The sequence below is a fragment of the Xyrauchen texanus genome, chromosome 18, assembly GCF_025860055.1.
Source record: "Xyrauchen texanus isolate HMW12.3.18 chromosome 18, RBS_HiC_50CHRs, whole genome shotgun sequence".
Taxonomy (NCBI): Eukaryota; Metazoa; Chordata; class Actinopteri; order Cypriniformes; family Catostomidae; genus Xyrauchen; species Xyrauchen texanus.
Window position 1 is genome coordinate 3,838,232 of NC_068293.1, and position 22,560 is coordinate 3,860,791.

A 22,560-nucleotide genomic window follows, 5' to 3' on the forward strand; every position below is an offset into this window, starting at 1 on the left:
ATGCTTAGGGAATGAGAAGGGGTTTTTATAAATGCTCTATTAACAAACACAATTACTGTTGCATTACTAATACACTTTAATGATGTAATTTACTGTATATTTTTTAATTGATATGGTTCTATATTACTCAGTTTTATTACTTATTATTCATAAGAATAATAGCACGTTACTGGGATTAATCTCTGAGATTGCACCCCTATAGGACATAGAAGGCATTGCAAATCTTTCACGAGTGGAATGACTTCATCCACCAAATGAGAAATTCTGTGCTTTGAGATAATGGCCATACACTTCGGGCGGCCTCCAAAGCAAACAAAGAGATACTCCATCAGCCTGAACTGACTCGTATGTTCGATGTACAAATACAGTGCCCTTACAAGGCAAAGCAAATGCTATCTCTGTGCTTTGTCAAACTCAAAAGGAGGAGTGGAGAAAGCATTTAAGGTTACCTCTTGAGCCCTAAAAGAATAATAGTATTGTACTGGGATTAATCTCTGTAGGACACTGGACGCTGTCTGGACGCTGGCCTGAGGGAGAGCTCAAAAGAGTGGGTTGCGCAGTAGACACTTCGCCTCAGCAAGATTTTGTCTACACCCACTCTCTTGCACTATCCCTCAGGCAAGCGTCCAGACAAAGTCAGTGCTCAGCCCACTCTGGCCATGTCCTATAGGTTATAATTCTTATAGGGCTCAAGTGGTAACCTTGAATGCTTTCTCATAATGCTTTCCGCATATGTACGGTGGATGTCGCTTGTCTCAGTCAAATTTAGCCAAAGATGAGTCTTCAAGAACACCAGGCCACCCATGGACCTGCCGATGGACTGGGCAGTCACTTTGGTAGCCTGGAGCGCTAGGTCTCTAGTGCGATGCAGTTCTTTAAACAACTCAGAATCAGGACCACTTACATCCATCTCCTTGAGCAGATCAGCCTGGTAGGCCTGCAGGGCCAAGACAGCCTGGCCTGCCGCTGTGTAGGCCTTGCCCGCAAGTGCCGACGTGATGTGACATGGTTTCGATGTAAAGGCCAGATGGGCTTTCACCTTCAGGTGCCGTGAGCGATAACGCATCACCCTCCTTATTGTAATCACCAAACAGGATCGTATCGTTCATTCCTCAACTACTCTGTGCTCTGCATCCTGGGCTTGCATGCCGCTGCATACGATTTTAGTTACAATAAACAAAAGTACATTTTTCAGTGAGTACATAGAATGATTACAAATACCATGACTCACTGCGTGATCCTAAAACAATCATTTTTATTTTGAGCTGTTGGATCGGATTTGCAGATTTGCAGGCTTACATTTGTCCTTGCATGTTTATCAGCTCAGAAAGAAGGAACGGCTACTGTACTGTCCATAACGCATCACGCATGAGTGTCGACTTTGGAAGATATGGCTGTTCAGTGGAATCGCGGATCAGGACAGCAGCGGCAGGACATCAGTCTCCGGATGGATGCTCAGTTGTTAATAGTGTGGTGGAGCTTTTTACTTACTAAAATACTTGGATATGTTTTCTAGTAGTGTTGTTGCTTTTTTTGGTTGTCATGTTTTAATGAATCAAAACAATACTCTAGTGATTACAGATTGTAATGTGTTTAATTGGTTTTATTTTCCAGTGAAGTTAGTGTAACATTGACTAATATTCATGAATGATTATTTTATAACATTGCAGCAGTTTCGCCAGAGTGCTGCTCTTTTCTCATTTATTATTTTAGTTACAATTTGTTGTCACTTTTCATTGCAATTTTTGCATATAGTTTGTTTAAACAGAATGTACATTTTAAAATACCGTAGCATCTAAAAGTCACTTAAGGTATAAGGTCCCCATGTATGTGCAACTCATAAGTTGTATCTCAAGTTGTTTACAACTGGTTTTGTAGTACAGTAATGTACATATTAATTTGTTTAGCATGTAACCATCTCTCCATTATAACTTTATAATGTAATTATTTTAAAGAAACTACATTTAAATTAATTAAATTCATTTTCAAAGAAACAATGAAGAAAACTGTTTATTATTTTAATTATTTTAAACATATCTTTTGGGTTTTTATTCTGACAACTGTTTATATATTAAAAAAATAATATATATATATATATATATATATATATATATATATATATATATATATATATAAATGATGGCCGTACAAAAAAATAAATAAATAAAAAAAATTAAATACAAAAAAATGATATACGGAAATTAAATGCGAAAATGAAACAAGGTACACTGAAATATGGTAGATGCTAATGTCAAAAGAAATACAAACAGGGCATTAGCCTACCCATATGCTTCAGCATACATGCTTATATCGTTCACAGCATTTTACGCATTTAACACAAACTCAAATCACTCAAAGCATTTTATACATTTTAACCAGGATTTAATGACATATAAAACAGTTTAACACACTAGAATTCTCATTACACATGTTTTCACATACAATATAACATGTACTGTATTACACTCATTCACTGGAAAACACTGGGTTAAAAATGATTAAATAAGATATGATTCATTCTAAATTTACATACCCAGTCACAGGGGCGAGAATTTCATCAAAATGTTGGGGGGGACAATAAACATAACAATTCTCAAGAGCAATTTTTGAAGGGACATGGTCTAACCACTCATGCAATCCATATGCATCCTTCAAAAATTATCCATATCAAACAGCTTGTGTAAGATTTAAAATTTACCCAAGAATTCTCAACTGATGAACAAAACTGGGAGATCTCCTGCACGATGTATGCTCTCACGTTTCTAACCAGCACACAGGCGCAACACGAGCGAGTGCTGGACAGCAGATGTCAAAACTCTGGTGTCACAAAACTCGTTCAATTTATGACTAGAGTTAACTTGCATGAAATTTCTCCACTTGGCTAAATACAGGTGAAACTCGAAAAATTAGAATATCGTGCAAAAGTTCATTAATTTCAGTAATTCAACTTAAAAGGTGAAACTAATATATTATATAGACTCATTACAAGCAAAGTAAGATATTTCAAGCCTTTATTTGATATAATTTTGATGATTATGGCTTACAGCTTATGAAAACCCCAAATTCAGAATCTCAGAAAATTAGAATATTACATGAAATCAATAAAAAAAGGATTTTAAATACAGAAATGTCAGCCCTCTGAAAAGTATAATCATGCATATGTACTCAGTACTTGGTTTGGGCCCCTTTTGCATTAATTACTGCCTCAATGCGGCGTGGCATGGATGCTGTCAGCCTGTGGCACTGCTGAGGTGTTATGGAAGACCAAGATGCTTCAATAGCAGCCTTCAGCTCTTCTGCATTGTTTGGTCTCATGTCTCTCATCTTTCTCTTGGCAATGCCCCATAGATTCTCTATGGGGTTCAGGTCAGGCGAGTTTGCTGGCCAATCAAGCACAGTAATACTACGGTCATTGAACCAGGTTTTGGTACTTTTGGCAGTGTGGGCAGGTGCCAAGTCCTGCTGGAAAATGAAGTCAGCATCTCCATAAAGCTTGTCTGCTGAAGGAAGCATGAAGTGCTCTAAAATGTCCCGGTAGATGGCTGCGTTGACTCTGGACTTAATAAAGCACAGTGGACCAACACCAGCCGATGACATGGCTCCCCAAACCAACACAGACTGTGGAAACTTCACACTGGACTTCAAGCATCTTGGATTGTGTGCCTCTCCATTCTTCCTCCAGACTCTGGGACCTTGGTTTCCAAATGAGATGCAAAATTTGCTCTCATCAGAAAAGAGGACTTTGGACCACTGAGCAACAGACCAGTTCTTTTTTTCTTTAGCCCAGGTAAGACGTTTGACATTTGAAGCCCATGTCCAGGACCCGTCTGTGTGTGGTGGCTCTTGATGCAGTAACTCCAGCCTCAGTCCACTCCTTGTGAAGCTCCCCACACATTTGAATGGCCTTTTCCTGACAATCCTCTCCAGGCTACGGTCATCCCTACTGCTTGTGCACCTTTTTCTTCCACACTTTTCCCTTCCACTTAACTTTCTATTAATGTGCTTTGATTCAGCACTTTGAGAACATCCAACTTCTTTTGCAATTACCTTTTGAGGCTTTCCCTCCTTGTGGAGGGTGTCAATGATGGTTTTCTGTACAACTGTCAGGTCAGCAGTCTTCCCCATGATTGTGAATTCAACTGAACCAGACTGAGAGACCATTTAAAGGCTCAGGAACCCTTTGCAGGTGTTTAGCTGATTAGAGTGTGACACTTTGAACCTACAATACTGAGTTACACCTGTACATATTTCTGCATATTATTTAAATTCATATTAAATGAATTTTCTATGTGCAGTGCATAAACCTACTATTGCTACTGAGGCTGTAGATTGTAATATAAAACTAAAATGTATTCAGTTGAACTCACATCAGTCATATCTAGAGTTTCAATTCTTACATTTATATGTGTAGTACAATACAAACATTAACGTGTAGTGGATAAAACACTTGAAAATTCACATTACAAATATATTGTAAATACGAGTGTTGTTATATTCCTCAAAGTAAGTAATATTCTCAGTTATAAATGTTTAAACAAATAAATTAATATCAACATAAAAATAAAATGTCATGAATCCGGTTCTACTGGTGAAAATCTGAGAACCATGAGATTCATCTGCACAAGAGCAGGCCGAAACACAACTCACTTAAAGTGATCTCACGCAAGTTCCTTGTCGTTTTAGGTTTCAACCACAAATGTTGCTAGAGAGCACAAAGTTCTATTGTGCAGCTTTAATAAAATATGCATTCCTGTTGATTGTATGACATCACTTACAACTAAAATACAACTCGCTTTTGGCGCCACCCTGTGGATATTTCACCTCAACACTTACAACTTTGGCCACTGCAGGAAGTGATTCAAATTTACGCACAGAAGGTTGTAGCAGAAGTTTTGCACAGACCGAATTCAGCAGCATAACTTTCTACCTCCAATTGCCAAATTCACAGTGTGATCTAGTGTGGACTGGCTTTAGATTTTATATTATTATTATACTGTATTTATGCCTTATTCATGATGGATCACAATTCTGACCATGTCACTATAATGTGTTACTACTTCTTAACATACGGGATATTTAATTATGTAAAATAAAGGGAAAAACTTTTTCTTATTAATATGAAATTAATTTAACATGACTACATTTAGACTCAAATGTACTGACAATATACAGCCTATATCATTAACACACTAAAGACATGAACAATGCACAAACAGCAATGCATTGACAAATTAGCCCACATTTCCTGAAGCTATAGTGGAGAGCTATGATTGGGGAAGACATAACAGTCCAGGAGTGCTTGGTGGACACTGATGTACAATTACACACACCGATGAACATGCACACACAAACACAGTTGCACACATATGTATACAGTCTTTTTGCAGCATTACATACAAAAACCATTATATTTAAGTCACTGTGGCTAAGCAGCGCTGTCAATTGAAACGAGCAAGAAACGAGAGAATTAATTGTGGCTCAAGACAGTAATGAGTTTTAATTAAATTGAATTTCCAATAGCAGGAAGACAGACCCTCCATACACACAAAACAAAATAAAACACACAGACACATCACAAAGCTGGATTAAAAGCACACTCACTCAAACATATATGGATGAGACAAAATCAATGCAATCACATTAGACAAGCAGACATTTATACACAAGACAACAAAACTGACATACTGACATGTATGTGCTGTAAAGAGTGATATTGAATGTGGCAGGGTTTTTTTTCTCGAAACTGCAGGCATTCATCCTGACCACAGTGCTGAGTAAATGAAGCGTTCATGCTCAGGGTTTGTGAATATCTTAAGCATACACTTACATAACCCTCTACACTTACACAAGCTTCTGAAGAATCAAACCTCACAAACAGGATATTAATCCATTCACCAGATTAGGAAAGACTGCCTAATCTTACACAAACATCTGTAATGCTATAGAACGAATTTCTGCAAACACATTATTCTAATACTGGGAATACTGTCATCTTTACAACATGTTTATTTCACAGTTGATTATGAATAGCTAAGATAAATGCAAAAAAAAAAAAAATTTGTTTACAAATGCTTTATTTTCATTTTTCTCCCTCATTAGATGAACCATTGTATTGATCAGAGGTTTCTTTTTGATAGCTAAGAGAAACTTAAAGGAGTTCCTATTTACATTGAATTTAAATAGAGAGCAAATTTATACCCCATAAAATCAATAGGGGAGGGAATTGTAAGTAATATAACAGTTAAACAAGTAACACTGGTGACGCTGTATGTTTCACGCTGTAGATTAAAAAAGACTCAGAGTAATTCATTTGGGTATCAGGCTACACTGGTCATGCTGTATGTTTGTAAATTTACATGAAAGGAAATGACTCATAAGATTAATTCATATGGGAATCAAGCTACACTTGCCGCATTGAAGATTCAAAAGAACCATTTCAAAAGAATAATTTGTTTAGGAATCAGACTACACTGGTTGTGCTAAACGTTTTAGGCTGTAGATTCAAATTAAACAGCTCATAAAAGTTATTCATTCAGGAATTGGACTACAATGGTCATATAATATGTTTCACACAGTAGATTTAAAAGAATCGACTCATGAGAGTCATTTGTTCAGGAATCGGATTAAACTGGTTGCATTGTATGTTTTACAGCGTATATTCAAAAGAGCCGACACCTATAACCTAAGGGTACTTCATTTGGGAATCCAACTACAGTGGTCACATTGTGTGTTTCATACTGTACATTCAAAAGAACAGACACATAAGAGTAATTCATTCAGAAATCGGACTATAGAAGTCATGTTGTAGGTTTCGCAGCTATAGATTCAAAGGAAATTACTGATAACAGTCATTCTTTCAGGAATTGGACTACACTGGTTACGCTGAATATTTCAAACTGAAGATTCAAAAAAACCAGCTCATAAGAGTTAATAGTTCAGGATTCGGACCACACTGGTAGCATTGTATGTTTAACTACTGAAACCTGTCTTAAACTGGATGAATATACTAGTTTAAATTAGTCTACTCCCCCAGATTATTGTTATAAACATGAGCCTCATATGAAGGGTTAAGGAGGAGGTGTTGCTACAATTTACTGTGATGTTTTTGGTGTTACTCAGACGTCAGGGTATCATTTTAACACTTTTGAAGTGATAATGCTTAATATGACAGTCTTCCTTTTTTCTTGCAACAGTGTATAGATCACCCGGGCCTTATTCTGATTTCCTTAAAGAATTTGCTGATATTATGTCAGATTTAGTAGTTACTGTGTAGACCATTAATCATTGGTGACTTCAACATTCACATAGATAACAAAAAAGATGCACTGGGATTAGCATTTAACGATATTCTCAACTCTGTTGGGGTTAGGCAAAATGTGGCAGGACCAACTCATCACCACAATCATACAACAGATACAAATTTGTACATTGTCAGATCTAAATGTGACATCATTAAATATAAATAAAATCTTGTCTTTTGTTCTTGCAACAGTATTTACACCCCAGGCCATGTTCTGATTTCTTTACAGAATTTGCTGATTTTCTGTCAGATCTAGCAGTAGCTGTGGATAGAGGTTTAACTGTTGCTGATTTCAACATTCACACAGATAGCGAAAATGATACACTGGGATTAGCAACAGACAAAATGTAACAGGACCAACTCATAGCCATATTCATACACTAGATAATCAAATTTCACATTGAATTAATGTTGGTAATACAGCAATTCGTCTGCAGAGCGATGACATCTCAGATCATTACCTCATCTCTTATATGCTGTGCTTAGCAATGGTAACTTAATCAACACAACGTTATCGTTCAGATAGTCAGACTATTCTTTCGGCCACTAAAGCTTCAGTAATACTCAAATACAACCAAAAAGTTAAGAAGAACTTATAGATATAACAGAAAATATAGATATAGCCTTCCCTGTCACTCCTGATAGTATTGCCCCCCTTCAGTTAAAGAAAATTATAGAGAAAAAACCTGCACCGTGGTTCAATGATCACACTCATGTTCTTAAAAGAGCAGCTTGGAAAAAAGAGCACAAGTAGAAGAGTACAAAATGAGAGGTGTTTCGTTGTGCATGGAAGGAAATTGTCTCAAGCTACAAACAGCCTCTAAAAGCTGCTAGGTCTGTATATTTAAGCAAACTCATAGAAAATAATCACAAAAATCTTTTTTCATCAAAATATCTGTTTATTCAGTACTGTGGCTAAATTGTTAAGGAATAAAGCTTCGACCTACCAGATATTGCATCGCAGAACAGTTATAATGACATTAGGAATATTTTTACTGATAAAATGTAAGTAATTAGAAACTAAATTGAAATTATGCAACAGTGTGCATAGCACCTCAGAAGACAGTGTCTCATATTCCCTACAAGCAACTTCAGTCCTTCGCTGTTATGGGTCAGGATGAGCTAACAAAACTTCTAAAACAATACCGTCCAAGCAGCTAAAATAGGTATTTCCTATAATCTCAGAACATCTTCTTAGTATCATTAACTCTTCCTTTTCCTTAGGACATGTCCCAAGAAACTTTAAGATGGCAGTTATCAAATTACTTATCAAGAAACCACAGCTTGATGCTAGAGAGTTAGCCAATTATAGACTGATCTCAAAACTTCCATTTATGTTGAAAATACTAGAAAATGTTTTATCACCCCAGCTATGTTAATTTTTACAAAACATTTTATATATGATGATTTCAGTCAGGATTTAGGCCCCATCATAGTCCAGAGACTGCACTCACAAGAGTAAAAAATGACTTATTATCTGATAGCGGCTGCATTTCTCTTCTAGTGCTTTTACATCTTAGTGCTGCCTTCAACACCATAGATCTCGACATTCACTTTGATATGCTTGAGAATTACGTTGGCATTTGTTGTCAAGCATTAGCTTGGTTTAGGTCCTATTTATCCAACCGCTACCACTTTGTCTGTGTTAACGAACAATTGTTAGATCAAAATATATTTAACTATGAGTGCCACAGGGATCAGTTTTAGGACCTCTTCTTTTCTTCTTATATATGCTTCCCCTGTGAGAAATCATCACGAACAGTGGAATTGATTTTCACTGTTATGCCGATGATACCCAACTTTATATTTCCTTGATACCCTATGAAAATTCACAATTCTCCAAGTTAGCAGAGTGTATCAATGACAACAAAGATTTTCTTCTACTCAATTCTGAGAAAACCGAGGTACTAATTATTGGTCCAAAAACCACTAAAATATCATTTGACTCTTGATGGATGTACTGCCACATCGTCATCTACAGCGAAGAAATTAGGTGTTATATTTGATAGCAATATGTCCTTTAAAAATCACATTTCCAATGTTTGTAGAACAGCATTCTTCCACTTCTTTATATTGCTAAGTTACGACACAAACTCTCTATTTTCTGAAGACGAAAAACTAATTCATGCATTTTTGTCCTCAAGACTAGATTATTGTAATGCATTATGGGGAGGATGTCATGCAGGTTCAATTAATAAGCTTCAATTGGTTCAAGATGCAGCAGCCATAGTGCTGACAAGAACCAAGAAATATGATCATATTAGCCCCATTTTATCGTGACTCCATTGGCTACCTGTTAAATTTTGTATTAATTTTTTAATTCTGTTTACTACTTACAAAGCTTTGAATTGTCTATCTCCACAGTTCTTAAGTGACCTTTTATCACCCTATAATCCATCACTCTGGACCGTTAATATACCTAGAATATCAAAATCCCCAAAAGTAGGTAGATCCTTTTCCTATTTGGCTCCTAAACTATGGAAAAGTCTTCCTAGCATGACTCAGGACACAGACACTTTCAACCAGGCATACACCTAATTTATCCCTCAATACTTAGCTATGCTGCTTTAGTTTGGTCTTTCAGAAACACTTCTCATATTCTATAATCCTGTTTTAAAATGAATGGCATCTGCGCTAATTTTATTCTATTTGTTTCCCTGTCTGGATACATATCCTGAGGTTACCAGAGCCTGCCAGATCCTGCTACCGTGTCCTTGAATAACACATAACATGCCAGTAAGGGCAGCCAGTCGAGTATCTGGTGCCCCTATAGGGTATGATGGGAGAGTGCCTATAGGGCACCAACTCCCTATGCAGACTATGTAATATGTTTATAGGGGGCAGCGGTACTGGCTGTATGTTTCATGCTGTAGATTAAAATGAACCAACTCATAAGAGTTTTTTTCTAGTTCAAAAGAGAACTTTTGAAAAATCTTCTGAAACAAAGTTGATATGAGATATTAAGAAATGTATCTCAGAAATATTTCTTCTACTAAGAAATGCTTTCTTATGTATAATTAATGAAGGTAAGGCTAGTCTGGGTTTTGGAAACTTAATGAAATTACCAGTTTGTAATCTTGTTATTAGTTCTACTTTTCAAGCTCATTACTTCTTACATGAGTAAAGTAGATTACATCATTACTAATGCAGAAACCGAATATGTCAACAGGAAATTAAAGCATTTCTCTCTCAAATAGGCCATTGTGGAGGTGGTTTGCACAAATCTTATAAAAAATAATAATAATAAAGGCTCATGAAAGACCATCTGTCTGATCTATCCCACACTAAAGCCACACTGAGCATAATATACAGAACCAATAAGAGTGTCCCATCACCATGACAACTGCAGCCCGCTTTGTGCACCAAGATAATTATAGTGTGACTTTGGAGTTTTTTGACTGTAAAGATGAAGGAATGTTTCCAGCATCGGCGGGGCATCGCTGTGAAGTCAGACCATTTACACACATTCTTAACTGTGACTGTTTTATGATGGAAAACAAGAATATAGGACTTTGAACTGATGCAAACATTTCTGATTGTCTGTAACAGCAGAATAGGGTCGTTAGGGTACTGGAACATTTGGTAGGAAGAAGTCGACTTTTTGTGTGTTCATGTTGGAGGTAAAGTCAAACAAATGGAAAAATCAGGAAGAGGGTACAATACGGGTTTACCATACAAAAATGGTTAGAATGCTATAGTTGAGATAGTGTTGGTTCGGTTATTAGGAGATGAAAGCTGTTAGTATAAAATAACTATATGAAAGCATCTGTAGTCTGCAGGCTGGAGACAAAAAGCACCAAAATGACATAGGTGAGATGTGGGAAATGAAAGATTATGCGTAGATGAGACCAAGACAAATATGTTTGGCCAAAAATCTAAGAAATATCTGTGGTGCAAAACGTGCACTGTCCACACCTAAAAAAAATATAATTCCTACAGTCCAATATGTGAGTGGTACAGTAGCTGCTTCAGGCATCTTGTTAAAACTGAAGGAGGATCATGTTAAAAATATATGGCAGGAGAACCTGTTTCAGTTTGCTTCAAACCTGAGATTTTAAAGAAAGCAAATCTTTCTTCAGGACAGTGAATCTAAAGGCAAGGCCAAATTATCATTATAGTGGTTTAAGACAAAACAAGAGAATGGACCAACAGAAGCCCAGATGTCAATCCAAATGAAAATCTATGGCTCTATTTATAATTGGGGTACATAATTGAAACTACAAAACTCACTTAAATCTGAAAAGTCGCACAACGTGACTCTACACTCTCAGAGAATAGGTACTACTGTGTACATAAGGTACAAACCCACCATTAAAATTGTACCCTGAGGTAAAGAAACTAATTACAACATGATCACACTGGAAGTTGACACATTGCTTCCGAATGTTCCAGTACCCTGACATCGATCGCATCCTGCTTTGACGAGCATCATCTCATATCAGACAGTTTTGCATCCATTTAAATGTGTTTACCTTCTCCTGTGGCTCGACCGATAGCACATTGCCATCTCAGAGACATGCTTTGTGGTGCCATGGACACTAGGAAGTAATCGTGTTAACGTAATCATTGATGATTGCGATTTGGAGGTAGTATTGTCCCTCTAAGATTACTTTTTAATTCACTGACGATTAGGATTAGGGTTGGGGTTTTGGTTATGAGGATGGTTAATTAAAAATGCATTCCTATTGACTATTACATAATTTACGACTAAAAACAACACGCATTCAATCTCGCTTTTAGCGCCACTATGTGGACATTTTACCCAGAAACTGGTGCTCACATGTGCCCATACATTAAACAACACTTCCAGCTTCGGCCACTGGGGGCAGTGGATTGAAGCTGCTCTGGCTGATTTCAGCTAAAGAAATGTAATCTACTGTTGCCAAATCCACAGTGAGATCAGAGACATTAAAATTCTATCATGAGAGAATTGCATGATATATTCAGTCAATTCTATAATTAGTAGATATAGAATCTCTCTATCTCTCTTTCACTCACTCACTTTCATGCATGAACACATACAAATGCATCTAATAATTGTGCTTCACTTCACTATATTTCCCTAAATTATTCACCCAGATTACATAATCCACACACAGAACCATTCTTTCCATAACCTTTTGTCTTCACAAAAAAAATATACCACCAGATACTTCATAATTAAAATGTCCTTCTAAAAAACATTCTTTAAAAATCAAACATCAGTAGCACACGCCCTCGCACACACATAAATCTGTGAGTACAGAAAGTCCCCCATATTGCATCATAACAAAAAAAAAAAAAAAAAACTTTAAGTGACCTCTGAGTAACAGGACCAAATGGAAACCCAAAAACAAAGCAAGTCAGAAAGAATGACTGGTAGAGACTTACCTACAGTAGTAAACGCCCCATGAGTGAATGACTGAAGCAGTCAGTACTGCTCTGTCTTTCTCTCACTCACTCACTCACTCACACACACACACACTCTCTCACTTTGTCTATAGCTTTTAGAGTCTAATCAGAGAGCTCCATGCAACTGCTCAAGCATGCTTTAGTGTCTCTGTGTGTATAGTCCAAGCCAGCGGCCGTGTGGCGAGCAGCATCCAGAATGTGTCTGAGTGTGTGTCAGGAAGAGAGCCGAGGTCAGTGTGTGTGAATGGGTTGGACAGGCAGATGACCCCTCCTCCCTTTGAGAGTGGAGTGGTTGCTAGGTGATGTGAGTACTCTAATCATCATGGTCCGATGACTACTGACTGCACATGGACACATACTCACACACAAACATAAACATGCACAAACATTTACACACTTATTTTTTCAAGGTCTTTAGAGAGAATGAACACTCACACAAACAAAGTATCATATAAGAACAAGACTGTTAATTCACAACATGACATACATAAAAGTGTGCTTGTTTGTTCAAGAGTACTAAAGGGACCAGGACTTCTCTCAATAATTCAGTTTTCAAGTTATTTAAGTAAAGCACACAAAGTGAGAGTACTCTAATGTTTACACTGATGTTTAATATTTAAGACACTGACTCAATCACAAACATGTTCTATCATACATACAACACAGTTGTCACACTTTTACCCCAGTGAATATTTCTCAGGGATTATTTTTGAAAGTTAGTTTATTCCTCTGTTATTGCCTAGAAAAAAAAAGAAGAAAAAAGAGATCCAGTTCATTGAACACACAGACATTCTTCAAGCCAGGCAAATTGTCTCAATGGGAGCTCTGTGAACTGTATGGGGCTATTAGCGAACTGCAGAACGCTCACCCTGACGGACTGTTTATTGTCGCCGGAGATTTCAACCATGCGAATCTCAAGACAGTGCTCCCTAAATTCCATCAGTATATGGACTTTGCAACGAGAGGGGCGAACGCGCTTGATCTTGTTTACACAAACATCCCAGGCGCCTACCGGGCGGAGCCCCGCCCCCACCTCGGCTACTCAGACCACATCTCTTTTATGCTAATCCCAGCATACAGACCACTCGTCAGGTGCACAAAACCACTTCAGAAGCAGGTGAAAACCTGGCCAGCAGGAGCCATCTCTGCTCTTCAGGACTGTTTTGAGTGTACTGACTGGCACATGTTCAGGGAGGCTGCAACATATCTACCAGCTTGGAGGAATACACAGCATCAGTGACCAGCTACATCAGCAAGTGCATTGATGATGTCACTTTCTCCAAGACCATCACCACATGCTCCAACCAGAAGCCGTGGATGACTGCGGAGGTGCGTGCGCTGCTGATGACCCAAGACTCCACCTTCAGAGCAGGCAATAAGGCGGCCCTAAGAACAGCGAGGGCCAAACTTTCCCGGGCCATAAGAGAGGCATAGTGAGCACACGCCCAGAGAATCCACAGTCACTTCCAGGACAACAGCGACACGCGGCACATGTGGCAGGGCATCCAGGCCATTACCAACTACAGGACAACATCAGATGCCTGTGACAAAGATTCTTCCCTTCCAGATGTGCAGAATGATTGCATCATTCAACAATCATTTCTCAGCACCTGATTGGAAAGCTGAACCTGCTGGGCCTGGACACCTCCCTCTGCAACTGGATCCTGGACTTCCTGACTGGGAGACCTCAGTCAGTCCGGATCGGGAACAGCATCTCCATCACCACCACACTGAGCACTGGGGCCCCCCAAGGTTGTGTGCTCAGTCCACTGCTGTTCACTCTGCTGACTCACGACTGTGCAGCAATGCACAGCTCGAACCACATCATCAAGTTCGCCAATGACATGACCGTGGTGGGTCTCATCAGCAAGAACGACGAGTCAGCATACAGAGAAGAGGTGCAGTGGCTAACGGACTGGTGTAGAGCCAACAACCTGTCTCTGAATGTGGAAAAAACAAAAGAGATAGTTGTTGATTTTAGGAGAGCACAGAGTGACCACTCTCCACTGAACATCGACAGCTCCTCTGTGGAGATCGTCAAGAGCACCAAATTCCTTGGTGTTCACCTGGCGGAGAACCTCACCTGGTCCCTCAACACCAGCTCTATCACCAAGAAAGCCCAGCAGCGTCTCTACTTTCTTCGAAGAAAGTACACTACATTCTATAGAGGGGCTATTAAGAGCATCCTGAGCAGCTGCATCACTGCCTTGTTTGGGACTTGCACTGTTTTGGACCGCAAAGCCCTGCAGAGGATAGTGAGGACAGCTGAGAAGATCATTGGGGTCTCTCTTCCCTTCATCAAAGACATTTACACAAAACATTGCATCCGCAAAGCAACCAGCATTGTGGATGACCCTACACACCCCTAACACAAACTCTTCACCCTCCTGCCATCTTGCAAGAGGTAGCGAAGCATTCGGGCCCTCACGGCCAGACTGTGTAACAGCTTCTTCCCCCAAGTCATCAGACTCCTCAATACTCAGAGACTGGATTGACACACACACACACACACACACACATACACACCTGTACACCATCCAACTTTTGCACGTGTCCAGAGTTGCACTTAAAGAGTTGTCATCTTTTTGCATTACTCAGATTAGAACCATGAACCATGGTCCTGGAGGAACGTTGTCTCATTTCGCTGTGTACTGTTTTAACTGTATATGGTTGAACGACAATAAAAACCACTTGACTTGACTTGACTTGACTAAAGCCATCTTACACAACCTCTACATATTGAAAATGAATTTCCTTGAAAAGGCTGTTTTTCAGTTTTTCTGCTACATACAAAGCAGTTTAGTTGTCATAAGATGTTTATGGGTTAATATATTTTTAAATGTATATTTTATTAATCGTCTGATTGTACAGTCGTCTGATGGGGAGAGTTTTTCAAGATTTCTATCGGGTTTATGAATAACATATAACATGTAAATGCTTAGAATTAATGTGACAACTTGTCCCAACCTAACATTTAATGAAAAATATCCTTGTCCTCAGAGAACTGTTCAACATTTCTGTTAAAATCTACCTTCATTATATAGTTGTCCCTTACCTGGATGTATGCTAGTATGGTTTGATCATGTTCACTTGTTTACCAAACAGCTCTTTCAAAAAACAAAACAAAACAAAAGTCATTCAAATGGGATTTTACTGGAAGATACAAAAAAGAGAGACTAATTTAGGAGGATTTTGAACTAGGTGTTTGAAACCAACAAAATCACTGCTAGACAAAACACACATTTATATATTTTGACTTAATTCAAAAATTTTGATTGTCATTTTCTAGCAGTGATATATATATATATATATATATATATATATATATATATAAAGCAAAAAGTCATCCACAGCAAAGGTTTTCAGAATTATTCTGAATTCGACTAGTGTGAAAGCAAGACAAATTAGTCTCCTGAATCCAGCCCAAGATTTTGGATGGAAATACTGGATCAGCAAAGAGACATTCAATTTGTGCAGTTCCTATGGACACACTGTGCCTGCAGAGAGGTTTAATTCAGCAGTCTGAGCTATGATAGGATCAGTGTTTGTCTGAGATTAAAGACCAGCTGCCCCTCTATAAAGGCACAGAGACATGATGCTTCAAAAGGGACAACTGTAATTCAAACAAGCATCACAATCACCAGCACAGAACTGCAGGCTTTGAAGTAGAAATGAGTTACAGGTGCTGCTTGTTTTTGGCAAAGCCATCTTTTATCTCTGAATATCATTTAATCAAAACACCAATGATCAGTCAACAAAGGAAAACCAGGTATTATTTATAACACTGTTAATTAATGATAATTACGCATACATTTAATAGAAATTAGGGATGAATGATGGAATTTATCATTTTAGCTTATCGCGGCCCATTCTGCCCAGTGTAATTTTAGCTAACTTGATCTTGCCTGCTAATGCTGACGAATTGCAATTTACCTTGTTTCCTAACTTTCAAATAACTTGAACAATCTTCTCTTTGTACTAAATGTCAGGTCAATAGTAAATGGTAAATGCATAATCTGTAATTATTCCGCAAGGTAAACTACAATAACACATGAAATGAATGCTAGACGATGTTCAAGATATTGCAAAAGCTCCATTCATTAGTGTAATGTACCTTGGTTATACAGAAAATATATACAATCTATTATTATAAATCAATAGCGCATAAATCATCCATCAAAATTTAGCTAACAGCTATTGATAAAGCTGACTAGCTAGCTAACGTCAACATAGGCTATAGTATAAATGCAGTCAATGTATCATGCTAATAAAAGTGTGTACTGACTTCCTCCAAGGGACGACACTTGACACAGTGGCTCAGAGGTGAGGTTCTTTATTCTCTTTTAATTACAACGTGCACACAGCACTTTTAAACAGTCAGTTTTGACCACACACAAACACAGTAATTGGTATGCCACTCTCTCTCCCATGGAGGCCCTCTGGCTGCCTTTTATGCTGCTCTCCCCGTGCTCACTGAAATTAGAGACAGGTGTTAGACATAATCTAGCTCAGGTATAAGCGCCCTTACCGCTTTCCTCTCCCGGATGGGCGCTTGACCACGCCCCCGCTGCCACATACCCCCACCGCCCGACTCAGGCTGGGGCACCATCCGGCCTGTCTACCACTCCCCCCCCATTTCTGGAGAGGAAGTCAGCGACAGCCATCTGCACCCCCGGTCTGTGGACCACCTTGAATTTAAAGGGCTGGAGGGCCAGATACCAACGGGTGATCCGGGCGTTAGTATCTTTCATGCGATGGCGCCACTGCAGTGGGGCGTGAACCGAGCAGAGGGTGAAGGCCCGCCCCAGCAGGTAGTAACGGAGGGTGAGGACCGCCCACTTGATGGCCAAACACTCCTTTTCCACGGTGCTGTACTTAGTCTCCCTTAAGGAGAGCTTATGGCTAATGTACAGCACCGGGCGCTCCTCCCCCTCCACCACTTGCGAAAGTACGGCCCCCAGCCCTCTGTCTGAAGCGTCTGTCTGCAAAATAAAAGGGAGAGAGAAGTCAGGTGCATGAAGAAGCGGCCCCCCACAAAGTGCGGCTTTAATCTGCATAAACGCCTGTTGGCACTGCTCCGACCATTGGACCGGATCTGGAGCCCCCTTTTTAGTGAGGTCAGTCAGCGGGCTGGTGACGTCCGAATAATTAGGCACAAATCTCCTATAATAGCCAGCCAGCCCCAGGAACTGCCTCACCCCCTTTTTGGTCTTGGGTCTAGGGCAAGTCGCAATCGCCGCGGTTTTGTCAATTTGGGGACGCACCTGGCCATGACCCAAGTGGAACCCCAGATACCGTACCTCCACACGCCCAATCGTGCACTTCTTAGGGTTTGCCGTGAGCCCCGCCCACCGCAGCGATCTCAGGACGGCCCTCAGATGTTGCATGTGCCGCTGCCAATCATTGCTGTAAATGATAATATCATCCAAATAGGCAGCGGCGTATGCGGCGTGCGGTCTGAGGTTCCGATCCATGAGTCGCTGAAACGTGGCTGGTGCTCCAAACAAACCGAAAGGAAGCGTCACAAATTGGTGTAATCCAAACGGCGTAGTGAAGGCTGTTTTCTCACGGGACATTGGTGTCAAGGGGATCTGCCAATAACCCTTTGTTAAATCCAAGGTCGAATAAAATCGAAGCAGTACCTAACCGATCGAGCAGTTCATCAACACGGGGCATTGGGTACGCGTCAAATTTAGACACCGCGTTAACTTTTCTGTAATCCACACAGAATCGAACAGACCCATCACTCTTGGGAACAAGAACAACCGGGCTGGACCAATCACTGTGGGATTCCTCTATTACGCCCATATCAAGCATCGCATCTAATTCCTCCCGAACTATTTTCTTTTTATGTTCGGGTAAGCGATAGGGCCGGCAACGCACCACCGCGCCCGGCTCGGTCTCGACGTGGTGCTGTATGATGTCTGTACGGCCCGGTAGAGGGGAAAACACATCCGCAAATTCCTTTTGTAATTCGGAAACCTCTGTGAGTTGCCGCGGTGAGAGTTGGTCTCCACAAGTAACCGGAGTGTTAAGATTGTAGTTTTTGTTTACCTCCGGTCCGAGCTCCGCCCTCTCGGAACTACCGTGGCCAGCGTCACAGAGGCCGCCTCCTCCCTCCATAATTTCAGGAGGTTGAGGTGATAAATTTGACGTCGCCCCTCTATTGGTACGTTTAACTTCATAATCGAGATCCCCTACTCATCGTGTGACCTCAAAGGGTCCTTGCCACTTGGCGAGTAATTTAGAGCTCGATGTTGGGAGTAATACGAGTACCTTATCTCCCGGTGCAAATTCCCGTAGCCGAGCACCCCTGTCATACAGCCGGCGTTGGCGTTCTTGAGCTTGGAGCAAATTCTCCTGTGTTAGTCGCCCCAGTGTGTGGAGTTTTGCTCTAAGATCGAGAACGAACTGAATTTCATTTTTGCTATTAGAAGGTCCCTCCTCCCACGCCATGGATGACATCCAGGACACCGCGGGGTGTCGCCCGTACAGCAGCTCAAACGGGGAGAACCCTGTGGAGGCTTGTGGGACCTCTCGTACTGCAAACAACAGGGGTCTAGCCACTTATCCCAATTTCTAGCGTCATCGTGTACCGAACTTACGAATCATGTTCTTGAGCGTTTTATTAAATCGTTCCACTAGGCCATCAGTCTGCGGATGGTAAACGCTAGTGCGAATCGATTTAATGCCCAAGAGCTCGTAAAGTTCGCGAAGTGTTCGTGACATAAAAGTCGTGCCTTGATCGGTGAGGATTTCTTTCGGAATCCCCACCCGGGAGATTATCTTGAAGAGTGCCCCTGCAACACTACGTGCGGAGATGTTGCTCAGAGGCACTGCTTCCGGATATCGCGTCGCGTAATCCACTAGGACTAACATGAAGCGATGTCCGCGTGCTGACCGTTCTAATGGCCCGACGAGGTCCATCCCAATTCTTTCGAAGGGGACCTCGATTAATGGTAGAGGGTGCAATGGCGCTTTTGGGGTGGCCGGTGGGTTTACCAACTGACATTCACGGCACGCCGCACACCACCTGCGGACGTCACCGCCAATGCCCGGCCAATAGAAACGGGCTATTAGACGGAGAAGTGTTTTCCGTTCCCCTAGGTGACCGGCCATAGGATTATAGTGAGCCGCCTGGAAAACCATTTCCCGCGCTCCGTGGAATCAATAATTGTGTTACTTCCTCCTTTGTTTGAGCGTCCTGCGTCACTCTATATAACCGATCTCTAATCATGGCAAAATATGGGTATGCAATGGCGATGCCCGGCGGAGCTGTTGACCATCAATTACTCTCACTTGGTCAAGAGCATGTTTAAGGGTTTCGATCCCGCGACTGCTCTAGAGGGAAGTCCCCATCAGAGAATTCCCTGAGAGGAGGGGCGGCCACCTCGCCCTTCCCTCGTCATTCCGAGCAGCCGAGGGCGGCCCCGGCTCCGCCTCCCTGCCAAAGCATCGCACACCGCACACCTCTTTATGCAGGACCCATCCGCACAAATACCCTCTAAAACATCTTTAAAATTCGGCCAATCGGTACCCAAGATTAGCGGATGGGTGAGGTGGGAACTAACCGCTGCCTCCACACTATGGTTTTTTCCCCTGAATTTAATCGCCAAAGTCACCATGGGATACTTGTGAACATCCCCATGCACACACCTCACCCTCACCAGTTTAGCTAAACTCAAAGCCCCGGGTTGAACCAAGCGTTGGTGGATGGTGGTCTGATTGCAGCCAGTATCCAGCAAAGCTTGGTAAATACCCCCCCGATCCTTACCGGAATCCGGTATGCTCCAGCCCGATAGGGGGCAGCCTGCGGGACGTCGGAAACCCGCACCACCGTCCCCACCTCCATCAGCGGACACTGATCCCGGAAGTGGTCCGGGTCCCCGCACCTCCAACAGGCTGGCCCAGGCGTTGCGGCCGCACTTGTGCTGGCGGGCGCCCCCACCTGAGGGGGAGAGCGGCCGAAAGACGGGGAATGGGAGGGTACATTCTCCCAAGGCCGGGAAGCTGGTCTCTGGAACCCTCCACGCCTGCGCGGGGCAGGAACGGGCCCTGGGGAGAGAACAGAAGGAGAGAACAAAGGGGAGGGGGCGAGGGCAGGGGCAGACACAAGGGAAGGGGAGAGAGAGAGAGAAGAAGGCTCGTCTGCCCTCCGGATCGCCGCCAAATGGTCCTCCGCCAGCTGAACAGCTTCCTCCAGCGACGCCGGGCGGTGGCACTGGACACACTCCGCCGTTCTCCTGGGCAGCCGCTGCGCGAATTGTTCCAGCACCACCTGATCGATGACTCCCTCGACGTCGCGGTCCCCCGCGAGCAGTCACCGCGACAGGCGTCCCGGAGCCGTTGAGCAGATTTCTGCCGTCCGCTCAAACAAGTCGAGGAAGGCCTCAGGATCATCTGCTGCCCCCATCTTCTGTAACGTGGGCGGGGGAAGCGTAGCGCGGGTGTCCGGGGTCGCGGCTGTGGCCGGCTCCGTCTCCTGGCTGAGGAGGCTCCGGATGGCGAGCCGGTCCTCTGGCTGAGCCCGCATGATCTCGAAAAACCGGCGATCTTGGTCCTGCCGGAGCTCAAGCAGGGATTGCTGGTGGCCTTGATGCAGCGTCGCGAGGGACTGGAGGACTTCTGCCAGCTGGGAGGACTCTATGGGGCGACTTTGCTCCATGCTTGGAACGTAATTTTCCCGGGTTTCGGCACCAGTGTACTGACTTCCTCCAAGGGACGACACTTGACACAGCGGCTCAGAGGTGAGGTTCTTTATTCTCTTTTAATTACAACGTGCACACAGCACTTTTAAACAGTCAGTTTTGACCACACACAAACACAGTAATTGGTATGCCACTCTCTCTCCCATGGAGGCCCTCTGGCTGCCTTTTATGCCGCTCTCCCCGTGCTCACTGAAATTAGAGACAGGTGTTAGACATAATCTAGCTCAGGTGTAAGCGCCCTTACCGCTTTCCTCTCCCGGACGGGCGCTTGACCACGCCCCCGCTGCCACAAAGTGATTATGTCAAACTACAGTCTCACATAGACCTTGTATATGAATATATATATATATATATATATATATATATATATATATATATATATATATATATATATATACATATAGTTAAAAGATTCTGAATATGTATATATATATCCATGAGAGAGACAAGTATGAACAATGATGAGCAGGAGTCAAAATTATAGTTTCAATCAATAGAGAGAGAGTTTACTGAAGACAAATTTCTCCACATTTACAGAAAGAAAACATTTGTTGAGGATCTAACCTCAAACTAACTTAGATTACAGAAACAACAGTAATTATAGGAATATGCAAATTAATTGACATCATCCCTTACGAGTACAGAATTCTCACAAACATGATGTTTTTTAACTATGTGAATGAAATCATTCAAATATTATATTTTTAAAACACTATGTCAAGTTGGGAAGCAGAAATGGGTCTTCTTTTAGAAAAACTGCCATCCAGTTCCTTTGACTTAGTCACATGATTCTCTGTAACTACAAACAATCCCTCCAGTGACATCATTAGGCAGAACGCAAGGTTGGAACACTTATCCAGATGCAACAAACATGACAATAGAACAATACGTCCAAACGCAACAGAGATAAGTAATCAGAAATATACTTATAGTGATGAATTTGACATAAAATTAAACTTACTTAAACTGAATAAGTGATCAATTAAATAGTTACAACTCACATGTATATCTGTTCTCTTGGAACTGGGCTAAATGAGAAAGCACTGATAAATGTACTTCTGACATGGGTCAGACCCTCAGTCACACCTCAGAGGTCAAATACACAAATGACAAAATGCAACATTCATAATTATAACAACCGGAATAACATAAATACACATG

The 22,560-nt window shown here is 41.4% G+C and overlaps 1 protein-coding gene across 1 annotated transcript in view; it reads right to left on the minus strand.

Annotated features, from left to right (window-relative positions):
- Positions 1-12,803, minus strand: part of LOC127658882 (rap guanine nucleotide exchange factor 4-like) — a 79,261-nt gene extending 66,458 nt beyond the window's left edge. The window contains exon 1 of the mRNA XM_052148422.1: positions 12,671-12,803. The gene's annotated coding sequence lies outside the window, so the exon portion shown is untranslated. The remainder of the gene's footprint in view (positions 1-12,670) is intronic.
- Positions 12,804-22,560: the final 9,757 nt, after the last annotated feature.